Here is a 24,179-nt window from a genome sequence, read left to right as displayed (position 1 = left end):
TTTGTGTCCTAAGTTATCTGCCGATCTATTGAGCTGTCTATTATAATTTATTTGCATGTACTTTTGTTAGCTAACACATTCGTTGAGGCAGTACCCATATTCAAAGGTGGGGAATCGGCTCCTCGTGAGGAGTACCGTAGCCATGGTTATTCGAGGGGTATCGTTATCGTGGTAATACGAGGAGTATCGTTGCCGTGGGAACTGTGGCAGAGAATTCGACCAACGTAGCAGCTTTTCCTATTCCCCGTCACTGTTTTCAAATCGAATCTCCTTATCTTCCGTTGAGGGCCAGATTGAAAAATGGAAAGGAAATATTTTCCCTTCACAAACTTTGAGACAGATGACTCTCTAACGTATTTTTTCAAGCTTCTGTAAATAATTCCTCCAAAACTTTCCTGTCTGGCTCATACGACACGAAAGCATATAATAGCCTACGCCATATATATATTTTAAAAAGCAAAAATCTCGGCATATCTATGAATCGTAAGGTGTTTCCTTTAGTAATGATATTCTCATTGTTGTTACATTTTAATCACGTAAACCATATTCGCGAATGTCCACGAAGGAGATGGAGCGATGGGATCTGTTTGCATGCAGGCATTAGTTGGAGTTGCTACATCGCATGATCGTGAGAGGTGGGTGGTGGCTTGGAAGGTTCTTCATCCAGCAGTGGATCGACCATGGCTGCTGATGACGACACCATATATTCATATGTTGGTTATGTACGCAAATCTAGACATCTACTGGTTATCTGTAAAAACTAATGGGACATCCGTTAAAAAAGCTTCATAGCTCATCGAATTCCTCCAGTGCAAATACATATTCTTATGCTGAAATGTTTTAATGCGTCACGTTTGACTTGGGCTTGACATGTTTGTCTCATCGTGAATGATCATTGTCTCTGATGTTGGGTCCTGGTTAAATGGACCATGTTCTGCTGACGAAACTTAAGCAAATTTTAAACCCATCAAAGGTTAACTTTGTTTCGACGAATGCCCCTGAAAGCCATTCACACTTCGTATTCTTATTTCGTACGGCTGATGTAGATGCAGAGCAACAGCTACAATTTCACATCCAGGTGGTCGAGCTGGATAACCACGTCAAGAGCAGCAGAGTGTATCGCCGTGACGTCTCCTTCGTATTTGTGGTTCGGGCTTTACGTTGTTATACCTTGTTACGGTCTGTTCTGAATGATCACAGTCGCACACTACCGGAGAGTTTTTTTTAATTTTCATTTGTGCACCAGGGTATCCGCATGTGCCACGGTTTGTGCAGTGGATGCGGTTTCGGGTGGACCACACTTGAAGCGTCATTTCAAAGGAATTAAATATTACTTCCCAGTAGTCAATTCCACTCAATAACAATGAACGGTAATTATGAAGTCCACTGTTAGATCAAGGCCTTCAGAGCCCATGGAGGTCAAGAGGGGGTTATTTGTTCACACTTGAATGGCTACTCAGCAGTGCAGATCGATGAACAATCATCCTCACCAGGTTAGTTTATTACCTCTTTAATCTCCGAGCGCATTATTATTCGAAGTATTTCCCAGATTACATCCGATTTAAATAATTAGGCTGGAAGGAGAAATACATCATGGCCGAGGTCTCCACTTGCTCAACCCAGCCTGTTTTGCCGAATATCCCGCTGCTGTCATCATAGTATATCAGGCATCATGAAAGATGGAGGTGGATTTGTGAGGCCTTCGTCCAGTGGTAGATTTACCATGGCTGGTTCTTGCGTAATCACTGCTGTTGAAGACAATGTTGGCCAGGTTTGATGATATTTGTCCACCTTCCTAAGGATTAGAATTTGCATGTATATGGCTCTTAATTGTCTCAGCAACTCAAAGTGCCTAAAATAACATCTCATCTCAAATATGCCAATGCCCTTCGTAAAAGGTTTTTGGGTTAGATCGCGTTATTTATAAATGTGTTGTATCCCTCCACCACCCGACACGGCCAATCAGCAAAAAAGTGTCACGTTGACAAAAGACAAATAGTTCAATACTTTAGCCCACCGGTGTGTTGAAGAGTGAATCCACAACATTTACAGTTTGAGTACGACGTTTCGCTGGTAATTACATCCAGCATCATCGGGCAATTCGCCAGAATGGTAAAGCCCTCGCTTGCTCCCGGTCTTAAATAGAGCAGCATGGTGACGTCATCATTTAACTCATTCAGGTGCAGTGATTTGAGGCAGAGGGGAAGGGGGGTATTGTAATTATATAATCGATTGGTAATCAGTCAATGGTTATGATTAGTAATGAGTTGTAGATTAGTAATTAGTTGTAATGTGTGTTATTTTGATTATATGCTACGTTAGTAATCCGTTAATTAGTATGTTTCTCCTATAAGGAATTGTAATATGTATTATTTAATAATAAGCTTCCAAGCCGCACTAAGCCTGTAGCTGTCAGAGCGATTAAAGTTATTTCTATTTCTCCCAATTTCAATGGATTCTCTAATTAGTCTTTGCCAGTAATAATTAGTTTTACACAACACTTCAACGTTATCAAAATCAATTGAGTGTCCTTGTTGACAAGCAAGTTCTGCCACTGCCGACAGTTGTGTTTGAGATAATTTAATATTTCTTTGGTGTTCTTTTAGTCTTATGCTGATGGTACGTCCCGTCTGTCCAATATAGCATCTGCCACAAACAATTAATCCGATATACACCTTCTGTTGATAATTTAGGTAATTCGTCTTTAGTGCAAGATACCAGTTTTTGAATTTTTGTGTACTGTACCAAATCTTACTGTAATGTTTTGCTTTTGCAAAACACGGGCTGATTTGTCAGTTACTCCTGAGATGAATGGAATTTTAATTGTTTTAACAATTACAATACCCCCCCCCGTCCGCCTCAAATCACTGCACCTGAATGAGTTAAGTGATGACGTCACCCTGCTGCTCTATTCAAGACCGGGAGCAAGTGAGGGCTTTACCATTCTGGCGAATTGCCCAATGATGCTGGATGTAATTACCAGCGAAACGTCGTACTCAAACTGTAAATGTTGTGGATTCACTCTTCAACACACCGGTGGGCTAAAGTAGTGAACTAATTGTCTTTTGTCAACGTGACACTTTTTTGCTGATTGGCCGTGTCGGGTGGTGGAGGGTTATGACACATTTATAAATAACGCGATCTAACCCAAAAACCTTTATTAAGAATAATATTGGTCGCGAAAGCCTACGTGTTAAAATGCCAATGCCCTTCTGTCGGTCGAGACAAACGGGCCTCCGGTGGCAACTGTCCCTGTGCGTCAAAAGGTGAACGTGTGAAACTGGCCTGTAAGTTGGCATTCGTCAATCTCAGAATAATGCACTGATGCTGTCCTCTTTCAAAAGAACCATCGCAGAATCCATCGCCGGTACTGCCCTCTGATTAAGAATATTGAGACAGGGGCATTCTGTTTCGCAGCCTATCAGTATCCTTCATTCAGAGTCCTCAATCTTTTAAATATAAGGGCACATGAACCCGACCTGTTAATGGCCAATGTCCATGAATTTGGGTGAGGTGAGGGTGTGTGGCATCATCATCATCACCATCCGTGCATTGTTTTTGAACTCGAAATACGCCACACATCCTACGGGAAACCCCGGCTAGTGCCCGATTTGTTTGTGTAAACGCGCCCGTGCCGTCAGCTGCGTGTTTCACGCTGAATGGATGGCGCACGCTTAGCTCTGACCGCTTTTGCATTCCCCCGACGCTTGTACGGATCCGTGTTTGAATTTTAACTGGGAAAGGCGAGATTGATTGTGTATTCCGAGAGCGAGATAAATATCTGCAAAATAAATGAAAAGCTAATCTCGGCTATCAACGCGTACACTGCTATAGTTGTGGACTACTTTTTTTAATATACCAATTTTTGCCGCATTCCCCACACGCCGAGTTACAATTGCTTTAGACGGAATTGGCTTTTTTATTATCTTGATTGCTGCTGGCTTGTTTTGGCTTTAATTAATGTGTTTTGATTTTTTTTATGAATTGATCTCTCGCTGTTGTCGGCCTCTTAAAGCAATTACATTCACAAATTCCAACGAGCGCTTTTTAATCTGTGAAGTGAAATTTCATTGGGACGGCAGACCGAATAATTGGAGCACAAACAACAATGTAATGCCACATAATTGAGGCGCTGTATCCATCTAAGCGATGTTTACCAGTATTCGTGTTTACCAATTGGACAAAAGTCAACGCACGGTGGTTTTCTGCTCAAACGGACCATTTTCCTGGCGACAATCTCCTGCATACGGCACTGAGCCAGGGGTGAAAATTCCACGTGTGTGTTGGAGCGATGCATTAATAGGTCTAGGCAAAGTTTTGTTTTCTTCATGATGGGATCCGATGTTGACTCTTGGCTCACTCAGTTGCATGCTTCTTGTATGATCTGACTCAATGGAATTCAGGCCACCGGATTCATAGCAGATTGTTGGAACCTCTGTATACCTTCTCTTGAACTCTCAATTGCTTCGTAGAAAGTGATTGCATCCGCTACTTAATACGACGTTCGTGGTTGCCTGTTTACGTGTCACACGCGGCCAGGTGTGGTGGACAACCGACAGACATCAGCAACTAAGGATATAGGATTCGGGGATTGGGGATAGATCTTTAGCATGAGACCTTCCCTGTTTAGGGCAACGTGGCGCTTGCGGGAAGGCAGTGAAGCAAGTAACGAAATAAATGAAGATAATGTGTCTTCTTCACATATCCATCCACACGGACTTCTAGGAGTGCATAATTTTTTTAAAGCAGACTCTAGCCGGGTTTCGACATAGAGTGTCTCATCTGTAGTCAGGCTTGCTTGCATGCATGTATGTTGAACTTCTTTCGCACCGTATGTAGCCAACCGTACTCATCGGACGTGTTAACTGCCGTTCTTATACACAGGCGCAGACCCTTTGGGGTTGTAACGCGTTTATGTTTGATTATTTGAGTTGGTATTTTTCCAACAATGCACAAATGATTATGAATAAAGAACCTTCTGAACGAGTCTTGCGAATCAATGCTACGTTCTTGGGCAATTGACTAAATGAACGTGTTTCAGTATTACATACTTTTCAACCAATGTTCATTGCGCAAGCTCACAGAGAGTATTCAAATCCTTCCCACAATGTGATTTTGTTTTACCCAGTTTCTCGTCCCTGTGCCGAATTAGATTGTTGCTAAAACAACAACAATCCTCTCGCTCTTCAGTAATCTTGTAGTGGTTCATCTCAGGCCCCCACACACGCGAATGTGACATTGTGCCTCAACGGTCTCTCACTGGGTTCATCATTGTTATCATCCATCATCAGAGTGTGCATGCGAGGGTGACACCAGGGATTGCCTCGATGCTGCTAATAGCATCTGCACATTAATCAATGCTGCTGTGAAGTGATGATCAACACGCTGGACTTTCAATGCAGAGGTCGCTGCTCCTATTCGATCTCCTGGAGGGACAGATGAAGCAATGGGACGAGTTTATTAGATGCCGCCGCCTCTGTCCACCCAGCGGTGTAAATGGGTACAATTCTGGGGAGCTCTGACCTCTTTCGAGGTGTCTGGTCAGCGTGAAAGAGCAGGCTAAATACACCAGAGAGCCCCCCCCCACACACACCGCCCCTTGTTTAAAGCTCCTTTCCCCAGCAGTGGCTCGAGTGAGCAATCACAACGCCCCACCTCGTGCAATTTTCCGACCACGTACAAAAACAAATTGTGATCGTAGTTCACGGCGTTGGGTTTTGTAATTTTGAGCTGGGCGTCCCTTTGTGCCGGGACGTGGGGCTGTCCTGTGCCGCAGGGCATCTCACTCTCTCGCTCGCCGCTCGCCACGCCACGCACAGCGCTCCCCCCGTGACGCTGCGTAACGGGGGGAGAGCACATCGTCTTAACCGGTTGGCTTCAATTGCATTACCCGTCAGCCAGATAACAGTCGGGGGGGGGAGGGTGGGAGCAAGCGTGCGGGGGTGTATGTCGTCTTTGTATTATCACTGTGTTTATCCAAGGGGTTTCATTTGGCTGCGTGCAGATGGCTCTGTAAGGCATCCCTGTTACGTCTGTGAAATATGACTCAGACGCACCTCAAATTATTATGGGCCCGGTCATTGGCTGGGGAATGCTTTGGCAGGTGGACTTCAGCGACAGATGATTAATCTCTTTTGTTTTTGAAGGACACTGCGTAACTTTACAATGCGTTTGCATCGTGGACAGCCGCTGCACGAGAAACCTATTGTTTATTCGCAATGCGAGTTTCCCCATTCAGATGCTTGAAGGCCCATGGGCTGATAAACTAACATTTTGAAATAAAGTCAAAATGTAGATTGTTTTTATAGCGTGAGAGAAACGGAAGTTTTTTAAAAGTATAAATGTATGGTCGGTGCATCACAGAAAAGTTGTGAGACCCCGTTCCCTTGGGGGCCAGGGGGCAATGTCCTGGCTCGCCAAGATAATGCGGTACAGCAAATGTGGACTCCTCCTTCTCCGTCTGTAGGGGATAGAGCATTGCTCCCTTGCATGAGTGGGTATTTTCTGAGTGCTCCGGTTTCCTCCCACGTGCAAACACTGATTAAGTAGCTGACAACAAACTTTACCAGCTGTATCGTTATTTTTCAAAAGCTACATAGCCGAAAAATATAGCTCAAAAAAGTGGCTTTTCACATGGAAATTTATAGCAGCCAAATGCTCTAAATATATATTTTTTTATAATAAATGTGAAGGGAAACACTCTAGAACCCAGAGAAAAAAATTAACACGACCACGGACAGAGAGACACAAACTCCAAAGATATAGCAGGCGTCAAGGTCGGGATCGAACCCACGACCTCGTGTATACCAAGCGAGGGAGTTAACATCTCTCAACTGTGTCGCCCAACTTAATATATAGAGGAACGCAGAGCTTTTGGGGAAGATTTTAGCACTGGCTCATATCGCGTAATTTGCTCTCTTTGAGAGTTGAACAGATACTTTGCGGCGGGTACAATTTTTTTAAAATTATGATTATAGGCATAAACATTTGTACCAACGGGAGCCCTGATATAATAAACAATAGTACAGTATAATGCGACAAAGGAAAGGGTTGGAAAGGGGCAGGAGAGAGAAGAATCGCAAGACATGCATTATTCATCTTCATTCGCTGGTGAATTACACAGCACGTATAATGTATCCAGAAGTTTTTACTCCTAACAGTTGTGTTATTAAACCGCTATGCTCTGTGTGGGTGGTGCTGCGGACAAATATTCCCCGTATAGCCTGCAGACAGAACCCTATAGGGCGGGGTAAACTTGGTTCGGTTGTAGGCTGGGGAGGGGGGCGAGGAGGTTGGTAGGCTAATGAAAGGAGTACCACCCTCTGGGATTTGGCGGGTCTGTAGTTGTCCTCTAAAGGTCTCCCTTGAAAAGTCGCCGTTTAATCTCAATGGGATCTCACCTGTTTGTAAGGAAAGGTCGTCTCTACATTTATCTATGAGATAGACTGGCTCTCTTCAAAGGGAATTTGAGCATTTTCCATCACCGATTTAGCGAGAAACAACAGAAATAAACAACTCCCCCGCGCTCGTTTGAGGAGGCAGCCATCGACTTGACCATTATTTTCTTCATCATCACCACCACTGCCGTGATCCAGCACTCTGAAAGCAAGGGGGGTTGTGGATCGTACAAATATGAGTAACTCACAAACACCTGCAGACTGCAAGGGGGAGCGGGTGGCGGGGGGGCATTAAGTGGCAGTACAGCAAGTGGATTTAATCCACCTCTGAGAAAGTGTCAGCGTTATTCCCCCACATGCCAACAACTTTCAATAACGGCAACGGCTATCGGCGTTGGCCTTCAAACATACATTTACTAATGCCACTGCTAAGGGATGTCGTTGGTCAATGGGAGTGATATTTTAGTAATTACCATATTTTCCTCTCTCTTGTGAAGGCAAAACAAAACAGTCACGAGTGGCACCGGCCTAATATCTCAATGCCAGAACCCTCCGAAAAAAGCCAAAAGGCTCAGCGACACTCTCCTGGACACACGCAAATGGCATCATCACTCTTATTATGAACACAGTGTGGAACATTATGCTAATTGACAAGGAAAGGTAGCGACTATGGACGTGAGGTTGTTTTGCAGGCAGCCCGGGAGTTCTGTTTGACATTTCAATGATTAGGAAAGTGCTTTGTTTTGCACGATGACTGATGCCATCTCAGCCACACCGACACCTCTCTAAAAACACTTCAACATCTTCGCCATAATGAGAGGGAGCCTCGCTGTTCCTGTCTTGAACCACTCAGTACAAGTGACCACGTGTGGCATCATAACTAATACTGTATATATGCTTTCGGCATATATACGGTGTATTAGTAATTCAACATGAGCCGAATTGCCGCACCGAATGGTCCAATTTCGGCATGCACGCCGCACGCGCGACCAAAGTAACGACTCAGTCTTGTGGAGGCGCGCGTGGTGAGCGTGGTGAGTGTGGTGAGTGTGGTGAGCGTGGTGAACGTGATGAGTGTTAGTGCAGACCCGATGCTTTGCACTTTACTTGTTTATGCATTTTGTGCAAGCCAACCCTCTTAGAAATGTCGTCTACGCCTACACCTGCAAGCTCCCAAATGGAACCTACCACATATGCCCCTTCTTCGCCTGCAGTGCTGGTTACTGATGGTAAGGGTTACTTTTTTGGGAAAATTATTTTTGTAATACAATTTTTTTTATTTTTTTTTATTTTATTGGGACATGAGGCACTGGAGAGTACCATTGTAAATAATTCGGAATATTTGATAAATCGGCAAGGTTAGAGCCCCATATTTGTCGAATTAATAAGAGTTGACTGTACAGTGGTACCCCGGAGATCGAACTTAATTCGTTCCAGAAGGCCATTCGAACACCGATTTGTTCGAACACCGAATTCATTTTCCCCTTAAGAATTAATGTAAATGGAATTAATTGGTTCCAGACACAAGAAATCTCCCATTATAAAGCATTTATCCACGAAGTTTACAGTAATTACATGCATAAAATCATACAAAAAAAAACAAGAAACACAATCAATAAATAAATGGAATAAATGAACAAATATATCGATTAAATGAAATAAATGAACATTGAACTTCACTTGACCTGTAGTAGGGAGAGTTGATGGCTTTATTCACCTACCCGTGAATGACTCCATCTCAATGGAGTCATTCACGGGTAAGTTTCAAAATTGGCTTAAGTTGTGACCTTACAATGTTGGTGGTTGAATAGAGTGTGATTGAGACAACAACAACAACAAAAAGATATAATCTGTTAAACCAAGGCATTGATGAACAAAGTTCATAGAAAGAGTAACCGTGGTTGTAGCGATAGAAGAGTGGTAAAGAGGTGACTGACCACCAGTGAGTGCTGGATTATCAACAATAATTTAATGGGTTACATTGAATTATATAAATTCTGTGGCCAGGTTCGTAATGCAGTGTACTAACCATTGCACTGCTGCGCACCATACACTCACACAAGCACACTTGTACACACACAAGTGCACGCACGCATGCATAAAACAAAGACCCCCGTTATAGCCCTGACAAACTAGAGGAGCACGTGCTGTTAGCGAGCACCTATGAAGGCTGGAACGCGACATGAGTGGTGATGCTTTACGCACCGCACTAGATACTCATTTGAGGCTGAGTCGACCTAAGAATGGAGGCCCAGGACCGATTCAAATAATCGGGATTTGAACCCGGGTCGCCGGGTTCGTAGCGCATCGCGCTAACCGCTACACCACCACACGCATACGCGCACACACTTACACACACACTTACACACACACTTACACACACACACGCAGACGAGTAAACACATGCATCGTCTTAAAGAGACACGGACGTTAATTGCACCTCTCCATACTCAACCATTGTGCACTTTACGCTTCACAAGTCTTTTGTGAAAGTTTCAAGGTAGTTTTCAAATTGAGCTATTAAATGTGAGACTATTTGACAATTCTGGCAAGTGCATTATGTAGAATTGCCATGCGCACACGCAAAGGACAAATATCCCCCTTATAATCTTAACAGACTGTTGGGACAAGTGCTGTTAGTGAGCACTTACAAAGGCTGGCACGTTACACGAAGGGATGGGTGGCCAGCACTACACCCGGCCGCCTTTGTATCCCCTCTGGCGATGTTTTCACACCGCACCATTTGAGGCTCAGTCGACCCAATCGATTCCGGGTCGCCGGGTGAGTAGCGCAGCGTGCTAACCACTGGGCCACCACTCCCAAAACGTAGAAAAACTTCGCTTTCTGCCTGATGGACTGCCACTGTTAGTTGCAGGAGTAGCATGGTGTGCATGTCTGCCTTGTTTTCCACATTGCTATTTATTAACATTGCTATTCGATGATAATTACCATATAATGTTTTCTCACTGCACGAGGCACTCATTTAAGGCTAAGTCAGCCCACTTGAAGGTCTATATACCCGCTTGGCCACTGGTGTTACCCACGGCTGCTAATCAAACCCACATTGCTGGGATCGTTTTCAAAGTGCGCTAACCACCGCGCTAAGGTTCAAACACAAACTCACGCGCACCCACAACCACATCCGAACGCATAGTGTGTGAGCACACAGACAATTCTCGGATTGTGTCTCGAAGCATTAACCATTGCGCGATCACTCACACACAATTTGCCATGCACAGGCAAAGACTAGACAAAGATCCCCCGTATAGCCTTCACAGACTTCTGGGGCAAGTTCTTTTCGTGGATGAAAAACAGCAGGAATTAGGTGTATTGGTGCTTTCAAATGTCGCCACTGGGGAGACAAAGGCGGTGGTGCCGGCCATTCACCCTCCACGTTTACAGTGCCAGGCCTTCGCACGGTACACACGCGGGGACACGCACAAAACTCGCGACAAAGATCGCCCGCACAGCCTCGAACAGACTGTTGGGACAAGTGCTGTTAGAGAGCACTTATGAAGGCCGGCACGGCACACGAGGTGGTGCACCACTACCGACCGCCTTTATCTCCCGAGTGGCGATGTTTACCACACACCGTTCCAGCTACTCGTTTGAGGCTGAGTCGACCTAGGGGAAGGCCCACGACCGGTTCAGATAATCGCCACTGCAATAGGTGCGCCCACGCATACACACACACGCGTCATGAAGCCAACACACGGACACTCCGGCTGTAAAGAATGACCCTATTCAAGAATTCCCAACCTCGCCTCCGCGCGGTTGTCAGCGGCACAAAGCGGCCAGCGGGCTCGACTCGCGAGAGAGGGATGCAGCCCCGGACGAGCTTGGCAGATTTGGACGCCGCTGTGGGACCATTTCCAGAGCAATATTGAGTCACGTTAGAGGGTAGCGCGGGGTGGGTGGGTTGGGGGTTACGGAGGCACAGCAGATCCAAAGCCACTCTCGCAATTCACCAAACCACCTTCTCGATAGTCCTTCGGGGGTAGCGTGGCGGTCCCAGGTGGCCTAATAGTAGGAACACATCTCAGGCGTGGGAGGTCGCACAACGAGGGGGTGGAGGCTTGAACTGAGAGAGAGAGAGAGAGGGATTTAGTTGTCGGCTTGCGTGGGATGCTGAGGTGCGTGGGATGGTGATGATTTTTGCGGTAGTCTTTTCGGTAAATGATAGGCTTCTAGGTTTTAGTTTGCGACTCCAGGGCGGAGCAGTCGAGCGGTGTGAAGACAACTCTCTGGTTCAGGGCAGCGAGCACGCGCACGTGTGTGTGTGTAGATGCTTGTGTGTGTGTCTAGATATGTTGGGACAAGTGCTGTTAGCGAGCACCAATTAAGGCCGGAAAGGCACACGAGGGGGTGGGTGGCCAGCAGGTACGCCCGGCCACCTTTGTCTTCCCAGTGGCAATATTTTTACACATCACACTAGGTTTTGAATTGAAAGTGAGTCGAACCACGGGAGGCCAAGCACCGGTTCAGATAATCGTCACTGGTCTTGGCCGTTAGCGGGAATTGAACTCTGGTAGCTGGGTCCGTAGGACAGCGCGCACACCGCTACTCTACCAATCCCTCCAGCCGTCTGTCAAGGCTATACGGGGGATCTTTGTCTTTGTATGATGATATATTTGCGTGATGGGCTGGCAATGCGATTCCTGACATGGCTTGTATCAGTCGGGGATAATGAATGCAAGAAAGGAACTTCGATGCCAAGTTACAAATGAATTCTTTTGATGGCAATTTGATGCACACACACACACACACGTAGAGTGTGTATGTGTGAAATAATAATCACATTATACAGTCCTTTGTCCTATCGCATCAGCTTTGTGAAGGATCTTATGTCTGGCTGCAAAACATTAACGATAGAGAAAAAAAAATCCCATTTGAGAGGAAATCAATGGCTGGAGAAAACCCACGGAAAAAGAGGGAAGGACACTGAATCCTACTTACTGTACTGCCTTATTAACGCAAGCGGGTGCCTCGCATACTGTACATGATGTCACCACGTCGCATCGATCCTGTGCGTTGGCGCCACATCCGACACAACGCACGTCACGCGATTGTGGCCGCAGGCAGCTCCGTGGATTATCGCAGCTTTCGGTGCGAGCGACATTTGCCTGCCTTAGCAGACTTCACGAACAGCAGCACTAAATATTAGGCGAGGATTATAACGAGCGGGGCACGTTCACGCGGGGCATCGCCGTCACGTGTTTTACGAGGCACTTCTAACCACCTGCTGCCACGTGTAGGACAGGAGAACGCGCTCAGGCGACTGATGTACACTCTTGTAAAACTCGTAAAGTGTCATCTTGCTGCCATTTAAACCAATTAACACGGCAACGCCATATTTCCACGTGGCTCAGACAATTAACAAGCGCAGGATTTTTTTTAAACGTATTTTTTCGTTAAATCATTTTTGAAAGATTTAAATGCTGCAGGATTCATCTTCTTTGGTTCTTTCGGTAAAGTCACGTAGAATGAGAATAAAATAATACATTGATAAAATAAAATAACGCAATAATATTCGGCCTTGAAGGCCGCTTGTGTTGTGGCCGAAACGTCGTGAGAATATTATTGTGTTATTTTATTTTATCAATTTATTAATTTATTCTCAGTCAACGTGACTTTACCGAAAGAACCAAAGAAGATGAATCCTTGCAGTCACGAAAGCTTTAAATCGAAATGCTGCAGGATTGTTCAGCTTCGACGGGTCTGGGCTTTGGGATGTTGTGCGTAAAGTTCGCATTGCGGGCGAACGACGCGCGGCGTCGCAATTCTGAGTGGGGAATTTGAGCAGTTGACACCTCTGAATATGGAGAGTTTCAAGAATAATTTCACATGCACAGATGCTTAAAAAAGACCATTCTTTAACACTTTGAGTACACAAAAAAGCAATACTCTATCTCAGGACTATTTACTGCTGAGATATTGACTTTTAATTAAGCTCTTATCATAGGTTGGTAAAATATTGCTTTTCACATGATCTCAAGCGATGGGGCTCGCCTACGATACCATTATCATACCAAACGTGTTTATCCGCAGACGAAATTGAAGCCAAACAAAATCAAACGAAAGCCTCACTGCGAAGGCATTTGACGAGCACATTCTGGTGTGAATTTACGCAAGGATCATTAACATTTCTCAATACTTGCTGACTCTGAAAAAAATGCGCGGAATCCAACTGACAAAAATTCCACCGCTTCATTTGTTCATCCCAAAGATTCCAATTGTAATAAATGATCCGCTCTGCACGTTTTATTTCGTCGATTTTTTTTTCCACCGTCCCATTGTTTTTCCTTCCGTTGGTGTCAATTTGGTGGTGTGTGCAGTCACGGTGGTGTCATTTGTTAACGGGGCGATAATCTTTCAAAATTCGCGTTTCTCTGTTATCATTGTTATTTGTACTGGCAGACATTCAACTGTAATGCGCAATGTGTCACAGTGGAACTAATTTTGCTCGCGCAAAATTTCACGTTGAAATGTTATATTTTTCCCATGGTTTGGTTTTCATAAAGACAGCAAGTAAACACAAGTTCTTTCCCCACTTAAATAAGTATGGGGCTGTGCCCCAGTTTACAGCACTACAGCAGTTGTGTAAAATCCATATTCATACTGCAGGGGAAAGTCTGCTAAATACAGTCACTGTTGCCTTCCTACAAAGTAGTAATCAATTAGCCTTGTTTTAGAGATGTGGGGCTCATTTTACTCCCAACAAACTTGCAACCATCTTATGCCAAGTTTTGCAATTTCACTGCCAATTTCCCAATATAATTGCACAAAATATGCTTCAATAATAACACTACATTCACGCCCTTAGTCAACCCACTGCTAAGTGGAGGCCTCCCCATGTTGTATTGGTCATCAGGGTTCTATGCCCAACAGTATCCACTCGTTATTCGCGATGAATACGTTCTGGAGATGCTCGTGAATAACAAATTCCTCGGATAATGATGTTGGCCTGTGGAAACCTTTTAAAAAGTTAATCTCCTTATATAAATACATAAATAATAAATGCCATCACCTTCTCTCTCATCACATTATCTCATGACTGTCTCCCATCACTTTATCTCTCATTACCGTATCTCTCATCACTTCATCTCTCACCACTGTTTTTATCTCTCTCTATCTCTCGATGTAGTCGTCTATTGTCCCAGTTGCGATTAGCGGACAGTCAAAATCGCGGTTAGCAAGTTGGTGAATAACTCGGGAAAATTGTAATGCTCTACTTCACCATGCTGGCAGGGAGATTTGGGAAAATTGTGAGGGTGCCCAAGGACTTATTCAGATATATCACTCATCACCGATGTGAGCCATAGCTCAGAATCGAACTCAGGAGTCCGGGTCCATAGCCACAGTTTTGCGAACCACTGCACCACCACTTCAACGCCGGTGTGCATTGCACTTCCTAAAACAGCCACGTACCAATGCATGCAATGTGTGCCGATTCGTTGGAAGTGAACGTGGATATACTCATACCCGCTATAGGAAATGTGGAATTGCTTTCAATAGCTCCGGGCTGTAAACGAGAGATGAGCATCACCCCGCACTCAGTAAATGGGATGTTTTATGTATTTATACAAGACATTGACGCTTGGTTATAACTGAGGTTGTATAGAGTTTATTAGTTTATATCCAGGTTCAATTCCAGCTACTTTTGCCGGTAACCTGATCAAGTTGTTTATGAACTTGTGGCGAACCCATTGCTGGTAGATCAATTCCTCATATGGCCAAACACGGCTCCCCGTGGGAGAGCAGGACACGACCTTGGAACGAGGAGCAATTGTGCAGTGTTTAGGGTCCCCATCGAGATGCGGTGATGGGGCCTCTGGGCTACTGTTATATATGACGATCCGTGGCCTCCAGTGAGTAAATGCAATTTTCAAGAGAGAAAGAAAAAACACATCGTTAAAATAAATGCTCTTGAGTTAATGTCAGCCAGCACGTCGCGTGTATGAGGATGGAACTCGAGGAGATGGGTTTTACCGATTGATAGCAAAAACTTGGATTTAATTCCTGCTATCACGTTAGACGGGGCAAAGGTGTAGTCCCGCAGTTGCTTGCTCATTCCACTGCTGGTGGAAGAGCCTCCCACTCAAGGCAGCTCTAGACGACCCCGCTATTGGGCATTAGCCCGATTACGTACGGTGCAAAAGCAGTTCAACATACGCACAGTCTGTTCTCACATAACGCCGCGTGTTTTCATGACACAAATTGGATATAATGCGACGAATGTATTCGGTAACACTTTTTAAAAAACGCTGCTGCGAATTGGAACTAATGAGATTGAGTGAACAGAACTACGTCGGGCGAGTAGGAATAAGCGGTCGTACGGCTGCCTCGGTGTAGCATCATCACACAAGGCGGGATGCTGCTGGATGCTTCCAGATGCTACCCATGCACCTCAGTCTGTGTTCAGCCTGCGTACGAATCTCACGTGTTATCGCAGTCTGTGTTTTACCCTATATTATATAAAAATATTACGCGATTTTTTCCATAAAGCGGTCTTCTTCAGAGATGCAACTACTACCACGTTATTGGAGAACATGCTCTACGTACAGTTGGTCTATTCTTTTACACTGGCCCAGACACCTTTTGGAAGAGGTGGGAGCGGGCACACTCCATCCCAACACACTGCTGTCATGTAAGTATTGCAGAAATCAATATGGGACTGCTGTGCTCTCCTGCTATGCGGGCACTTTCGTGAGATGCCTGGTGAATGCAGGGAAGAGGAGAAAGGGGAAAAAAAGGCATCTAATAGAATGAGTGCCTTTAAAGGAGAATATTTTCCTGCGAGAGTGAGACGCTTCAAAAGTTGCAACATGTGGGGGAGAACATTGATTAATGAGCGTCTTTTTGTCTTGAGCATTTTCTGAAATAAAAAAAAGAAAGGGAGAGAGAGAGAGAGCAATAAAAAAAAACTTCGATGTCTGATTTCTGGACATTTTGCCAGCTCTATACTAAGGCGGTGGGATCCGTATTCTGAGCACCGGCTATGGGATAAGTACAAGGCTTGTCATTGCTTGTGACTGCATCACCTTTAGTTAATTGCCGTCACGAGCAGGTTGCACATCATGTAAATGGTGCGGAAGATCTCGCGCTATAATTGTACAGTGCCAGTGGTTATTGTCCGAATAGATTCACTCCTGCCAGAGGAATGTTACATTTTGACTCCTGGCTTAGGGCTCCCAATGAGAGATGAGAACTGCCTTGATTTGGAGAGTGGCAAATTAATTGTTTCAAAATTGATAATTATATTTAAAACAAATTGACATTTTACGACAATTCGTATCCCGATTATGCTATCACCGAATACAAATTGTACAGTATCACGCATCGCGTTGTAAATAATCTCTGGATGTCGTTGTAGATGGACGAAGTATACATTCACGTTGTATTGTAGTGATAATGTGCGTATCGACTCTCGCTAAAGAATGAGAGCGGTGCACCACTGCTGTGGGCCACTTTTAGGGTTATAAATGCAGCAACTATCGGGATGGGCCCATTGTGATTTTGCATAACAACGGCGATGCGGCCTTTGGTAATTGCGCACATGACTCTGAAAACGACGCGTACCTGCGAATGCTTAGCGCGACAGTCGCACGGTGCTAACAGGCAACGGGCAAAGTGACAGGGGCTCTAATTACCACATTTTTACAGGAGCTTGTGCATGAAGAAGCTTCCTTTCATGCCCATCTGTATGCGTGGAGTGTGTGGGGTTGTGCCAAATAAGCACTTAATGATTCACCAACCCTACCCCTCCAACTGCAGCAATTGGATTAATTATCACAATTCGAGGTTGCGATTCGGTTCAAGAATCAATTATTTTATTTTTTTCTAAGTCAGCAATTCTCTTATGCATGATTCGACGCACGTAAAACTAAAAAAAACTGAACTAAGTTTTATTTCACCGTGAGTACACGTACGGGAACTCTTAACCGATTAAACACTACACGCCTAGCAATTTTTTTAAAATATTTCTTCTCAAGAATGTCCTCTTGTGCTGTTTTAGGTATGTTATACTATCTCATTTTATACCATGAAACAGATGGCTCACTTGTGTCTTCGTGTTTTTTTTTTTCATAATTAACCAAAAAAAAATCCGCCAAGAGTGTGCACAATGTTTCTGTGCAACGTTGCTGCACTCCGCCGAATGGAACTTGGGGCCTATGAATATCCGTAGGGCCCTGTTGCCCTGCGACATCTGCCACCCCACTAGTTTTCTGTTTAACAAACCACACCCTGAGGGTAGCCGGGTAGTTTGGGAGATCAGAGCAGCTGCGCTGGCAGGATTGAGTTCTCCTGGATTAAAACTCCGCTAGGCAGCTGCCCGTGATTAAAACCGGCCTCTCAAGTGGAGAAATTTGATGGTCTCAGCCTCATAGTAATCGAAAACTGCATAATAAATGAAACCATCGCGTTAAATTTGGCTCTGTACTTGATCTGGCTAAGGCCCCCCACTCCGTTACGTAAACATATCGTTTGGTATGTCGCGCGATGAACGTTGAACTGTGCGGCAGGATGTGGCGGGAAAGTGTTGCTGCCCCAACTTTGTCGAGTAGAGGTCAAATGGAGGGGATCTCAGAGGTAGCCCTGTGATACCCGCTTCCGTGGATCCTTCTCGATCACACAAGGGGTTGCACTGCTGTGCAAGAGACACAAATGAATTATGCATCTCGTGACATTGAGCCCGATAGTGCGAGTGATAATAAAATGTAAAAAAAAAAGAAAAGAGGAATGGAAAACCAGCCAAGGTTGTGCTCATTGAGACTCGGGAGAAGGGCGAGAGCAAACCCAGGGGTCACCTTCCTCAGAGAGATGCAGGTGGAGAACATTGGTTCCACAGGACCATTGGTTGATGGACGTAAATGTTATTTTAGTTGGGAGATGAAACAAAATGCCTTCATCCGTTGCATTATTCATTTGTCTCTCGTCCCTGAGGTATCGTTTTAAAAGGAGAGGATTCTTGCTTGTTTATAAATAAATTACCAACCTTACATTTCACGGGGCAGATTTCAGTTAAATGCAAATGATTTATAGTTCCTAATTTAAATGTGGCACTTTATATATATATACGTTTGTGTGAGAAAAAAAACCGTTTCTAATAATAACAATCATTGTTTTTAATAATCATCAGCAGCCTTGATATTTGCACGTTACATTATTGATCGGGGTTGTTTGCTCGATATCACTGTGCCACTGAGCTTTGCCGAGTCCAGGAATCCAACTCAGGACAGTGGATTCACAGCACAGCGGGCTGCTATCCACTGTGCCACGAGTCCTCCATCCCAGGCATTTATTGCCACTCAAGAAAGTAGTGACATCACATGTGATCGGATATCAAGCATCCTTACCACTGTATGTGCAGCACTTCCTTCCATTCCCACCCACCGTGGCACCGTTATAAAGACGTACTCGCTCGGGGTGATACCGTGGCTCTGTCAAAGCCATGGCACGTGTCAATAAAAGGAAAAAGAGGAATTATGAATTATTGCCAAGGGCTGCCAAAATACGGCAGCGTGTGAAGAGCTGAGCTCACACAGAGATCCCCGCAAAGCTGTACAGACAGACTCCTGCTTGCATAGGTTTTCGCACCTGTGCTGCTTGTGTCGCTCTCCGATGTCCGCCTTTTCCCTCCATGTAACTGGGAGCTTCTTATTCAATTCCTGAACAGCGCACGGGCAAAAGCCGTAACCCCACTGGACAGCCGTGCAAACCGCGTGGTGAGTATCGTGGTGAGCAGCAAAGGGGTGGTGCGTTAAGCACCACGCAGAGCCACTTTCGTCTGCCGAGAGATGTTTTTCACACTGGACCAGATGCTCATTAATGGCCGAGTCAACCAAGTTATCGCACCACTCACTGCTGATGGTAATCTTAGCTGGAAATTATAGCACTAACAGACTTTTGGGGCAAGTGCTGTCCGTGAACACCTTTGAAAGCCGGCACGGCACACAAGGGGGTGGGTGGCTAGTCCTATGCCCGACCACGTTTGTCACCCCAGTGGCAATGTTCGCACGCCGCACCAATTATTCATTTGAGGCTGTGTTGATCGACGGGAGACCTCGGACTGGTTAAGACAATCGTCACTGGCGTTGGCCACGAGCAGGAATCGAACTTGCTGAGCTCGTAGCGCAGCGCGCTAACCGCTGCTCTATCCGTCCCCATCTTTGACGAAGACAAAGATTCCCCCGTGCAGCCTGAAGAGGCGGTCGACGTACATACAACGAATACATCAAACAAAGATCCCCTGGATAGCCTTAACAGACTGTTGCGGAAAGTGCTGTCAGCAAGCACCTATGGAGGCCGGCATGACACACGAGGGGGTGGGTGGCTAGCAAAAGACCCGGCCGCCTTTGTCTCCCTAGTGGCGATGTTTACACACCGCACCAGGTACTCGTTTGAGGCTGCGTCAACCTAGGAGTAAGCCCAGGACCGGTGCAGATTATCGTCACTGGTGTTGGCCGTGAGCGGGAATCGAACTCGGGTCGCCGGGTTCATAGCACGGCACGCTAACCGCTACACCACCGCTCCACACGTGCGTGCACACACACACAGACATGCATATTAACCTTCTGCATTAATCCTCCGCATTAAAGCTGTCTGCGTACAGGATACATAAATGCATGTTGTTACACATCGCCTCGGCTTTGGCGATGAGAACATGGGCTTTAGTTGGATCATGCATCTGCAGGCCATTGGCTGTTTCACGTGAGTCGTCTGACCGCACAGCATTACCCCGCTAATTAAATTTAATGAAGTGTGGATCCATTTAAATGAATCCTGATCATCCACTCACCGGGGCTGCCCTCCAGCAAGTATCACGTTCATTTGTTTTATTCTTTGGCAAGTTATGCGAGTTCATAATAAAAAAAAATGAAAATAAGGGCAAAAGTTATATTCTGGAGCGTTAATGTTTTAATTATTTTGTATTATATTCGTGTCCATACATAAATGCATACGTCCATTGCGAGGGTGCGCTTTTTCCTGAGTTTAACTCTGCCGAAAATATGCGAGCAGATAAAAAAGAGAATGACAATTTAGCAATGCAAAATAGGTAATTTTTTGGCCAAGAAACTGATTAACTTTAATGTGCATTATTCATGAGAAAATTTAAAGGGACACGCACTTGCATTATGCAAAAGTTAGCTCATGGCTTGCCAGACCTTTGCAAATGAGCCACAAGGTTGGCCAAATAACATGCACTGATTCATGGCATCAGGTGCCATAGAAGTCCTTGAGGGTTGTAAGTATGACGCCCTCTATTCTTTTCCTGGGCATTAATGATGGGACTTTCGTGAGCATGACTGCATCAAGAATTCTGAACTCCCAATGCCATTGATTTGATGGAAATTGAATGTCCAATGGGATCTACAATGCAATCGTTAGTTTAAATTCTTAATGTGGCGGAGCGGAATTATGGTCGCTGGAAAACTGGGCAAAGAAAAGGCAACGGTTGGAAATTCTTGGGATACCGTTTTAAATATTTTCGTGCCAAGTGAATGTTTTGCCCAACGCAAACTCCCAATGTAAATTTGCGGTAAATTTCCCAGTGGCCGTCAAAGGTGAAATCGGTGTCAAATGTTCAAACAGTTTTCTCTGGAGTGTGGAATGAAACTACATATGTGCATCAAACACAGGTATTTCTGTAAAAAAGGGTAAAATACGCAGCTCTGCAATTGCAGAAGGGACCGCACTACAACGAGTTTAAGGGTACATTTTACCTCCCCTTCCTCACTGGCAAGATGTCTTGATATGAAACTTTGTTTTTATTTTACCAGGTAAGGACCGCTGAGCTAAATAGCTTTTTATTTCGAAAGTGACCTGGCTATTACAAACGATAGCTCAACGAAGTGGATAATCACGTGGATAATTATAGCAGCCAATTACTGTAAACGCACGTTGATTCTAAATGTGGAGGGATAAACAGGAGGAGCCGGAGAAAACTCCATGCGACCAAGGGGAGACAGACATGAAAATTCCAAGCATTTAGGCATCATGGTCGGGATCGAACCCACGGCATCCTGTATACCAGGCAAGGTAGTTAACATCGTGCCACTGTGGCACCCAGATACTCCAAAATAGTTGGGAGTATCCCAAACAGTTGGTAGTATCTGCCCTTTACCACACCACTTATACCCTGCTAGGTGGACAGATGTGTCGATATTTGAGAAACTTGATCATTATTTCAACTGCCACGCCCGGAGATCGATCGAACCAGAGAGACGACATCTGACTTTTGAGGTTGAGCGTGTAACCTTTATACTGTGGCAGCGTTCGCGAGCAGTATCTGTCCTTTACTAAATTGAATGTAGTTTAAATTTGACTTTTGAACCTACTTACACGTCGGTCTTAATTAACGCTGTTAGTGAAATTAGAAACATAAACACTCGCACTGGCATGAATTCATTAACATAATTACGAAATTCTTTAATGCTAATACACACCATTTAATCATCTTTGTTAATTTCTCTCTCGTTGCTTTGTTCTCGTATTTTCATTCAAGTAATTCCCCTCGGTCTGAAGAGGTGTGCATTTTTATGTCCTTGTGGAATACATTCAATAAATTTTAAAGGCTCTCGGTGTATCTGTACTTTAGAAACGATTTCGACAGGAGCCCTTAACTTAATCTCACCACTGCGGCCGAGAACACAACATTACAGAAGATCAAAACTATTTCCAAAACACTGATAGCAGTGCGATGATGATGATGGTTGTGTGAATGACACCATGATTCATCCATTCATCAAGCAACCAATCTCAACACATTCGTCAATAACGCTGTGGCCTTAAAAGAAACAATACATATAAGGGGTCGTGTTTTTCGGCAATGGTCCTTCATGATAGCAGATAAATGGAGAGGCCAGATAGACATAATTAATTATATTATATTCTTGTGGAGTGGCTTATCATGTGGAAATTGTAGTGCAGCCAATTACTCTAAACGCATATTGATTCTAAAGCACGGGGCCTGATGAGAATTACATTTTAAAAACGTTTTCTAATGACCGGTTTTTAAATTGGCAAATGAAAAATGATTTCACAGTAGATATGACTACCAAATGAGCTCCTTTATATTCCAAGTAAATTTATTTACTTGCTGGAACAGTGTGGGAAGACAACCGACGGTGGCTCGCATTGAAACCTCGTGCTCAAGGTCCACCTGTGGCAGCTCAAAAAGCAAACTTGCGTTTCGGAAAGACAAATAGTTTCTGCTAATTTTAGTTGCATTACGACTCCTTCATCAACCCGCACGAACCAGCATAGTGAAATATGGTCAAGCACACCGCCGTGTCCGGTACGGTGTGTGGGGAGGCTTTCTTCTAGCATAGGATTGATTAATTCCTGTACATAAACTCATCAATCTTGACTTGAAACTTTCGTGAATGCAGGAATCCATACTCTTTGGTTCTTTCGGTAAAAGTCACGTAAGTATAAAATAAAATAAATCACGACGTTTCGGGCGCAACACAAGCGTCTGTCATCAGGTGGGAAAGCGTGATCTGCTGCTGAGGAAGACTGTTTTTGAAAGTTTGAAATGGGTGTAGCCCAAGGGACGCTTGTGTTGCGCCCGAAACGTCGTGGTTTATTTTATTTTAAACCTACGTGACTTTACCGAAAGAACCAAAGAGTATAAACTAAGCATTATACTAATTAACAAAATAGTTGAGCTGACAATGTATCTTCACATACCCGTCTCTCCACACGAGCAATAAAGTATGTCTTACAAACCCCATTCACATTACGGCATTCTGCCAGTGCATACACTTCATCAGCAATGATTCAAGACGAGCAGCCTCTGGACCGGTTTCAACATGCAGTGTCTCATCAGCAGTGTCGGGCTTGCCAGCACTAATTTAGGTTCTCATCATACGCAGAATTGCTTTACTGTGTAACTAAACCATATTTTAAAAAAGGTCGATATTAGTACAACTGTATAACAACACTACGATCCCTCTCTGGGAATGTTGCAAACTAATGAAACCATTGCCCGTGCGCGTATTCACCACCAGCAATGCCAGCGGTGCCACGGTGCATTGCAGTTGCATCTCCAGCTAAGACATGGGGGGGGGGGGGGACAGGGGTGGGGGGTTGACGTCACGGAGCTTTGTGACGCGACCCCTTGCGCGGTGCGAGTGCCCCGAGCCGCTCGCCCCGTCGATCCTCTCCGCTGCAGGCGGCAGCTTTGTCTCTTGGACGTCGCAGTCGCCGGCGATGCGACTTTTTTTTTTGGCCTCGGCGCCGTTTGAAAATTCCTCGACTGCTCACGGCCGGCTGGCCGCACGAACGAACGAGCGGCCACGTGACCGGCTGGCCGGCCGGACGAATGAATGGCCACGTGACCGGCTGGCCGGCCGGACGAATGAATGGCCACGTGACCGGCTGGCCGCACAAACGAACGAGCGGCCACGTGACCGGCCGGCCGACACCACAGCGACGGCGTCCTTCCCCACAATCGTAAGAGACGCACGGGAGCCAAACCGGTTTCCCCGCTCCCCATTCCTCCCGTCGTTCCTATTCCGCGGTTGCCATAGTTGCACATTCACACAACATCCTCTTTTTTAAGTGAATTCCATTTTATTTTCTCTCACCGGCACAAACGCACCCCCCCCACCCCCGTCACGTTAAACTGTGGTAATGTTGTGGATTACAATAACGACGGCGCCAGTCGTTCATGGCGACGTAATGCGAACCATTACCGCTCGTAATTGAGCCATCTAGGGCTACTGCTGCTTATTAGGTTTCTTCATGGCAACAGAAAGCATCGCGCGTGCGTGATTA

Source organism: Petromyzon marinus, chromosome 42 (assembly GCF_048934315.1).
Source record: "Petromyzon marinus isolate PM22_M1 ecotype Great Lakes invasive population chromosome 42, UKy_Petmar_22M1.pri1.0, whole genome shotgun sequence".
NCBI lineage: Eukaryota > Metazoa > Chordata > Hyperoartia > Petromyzontiformes > Petromyzontidae > Petromyzon > Petromyzon marinus.
This window is presented reverse-complemented; position numbering follows the sequence as displayed.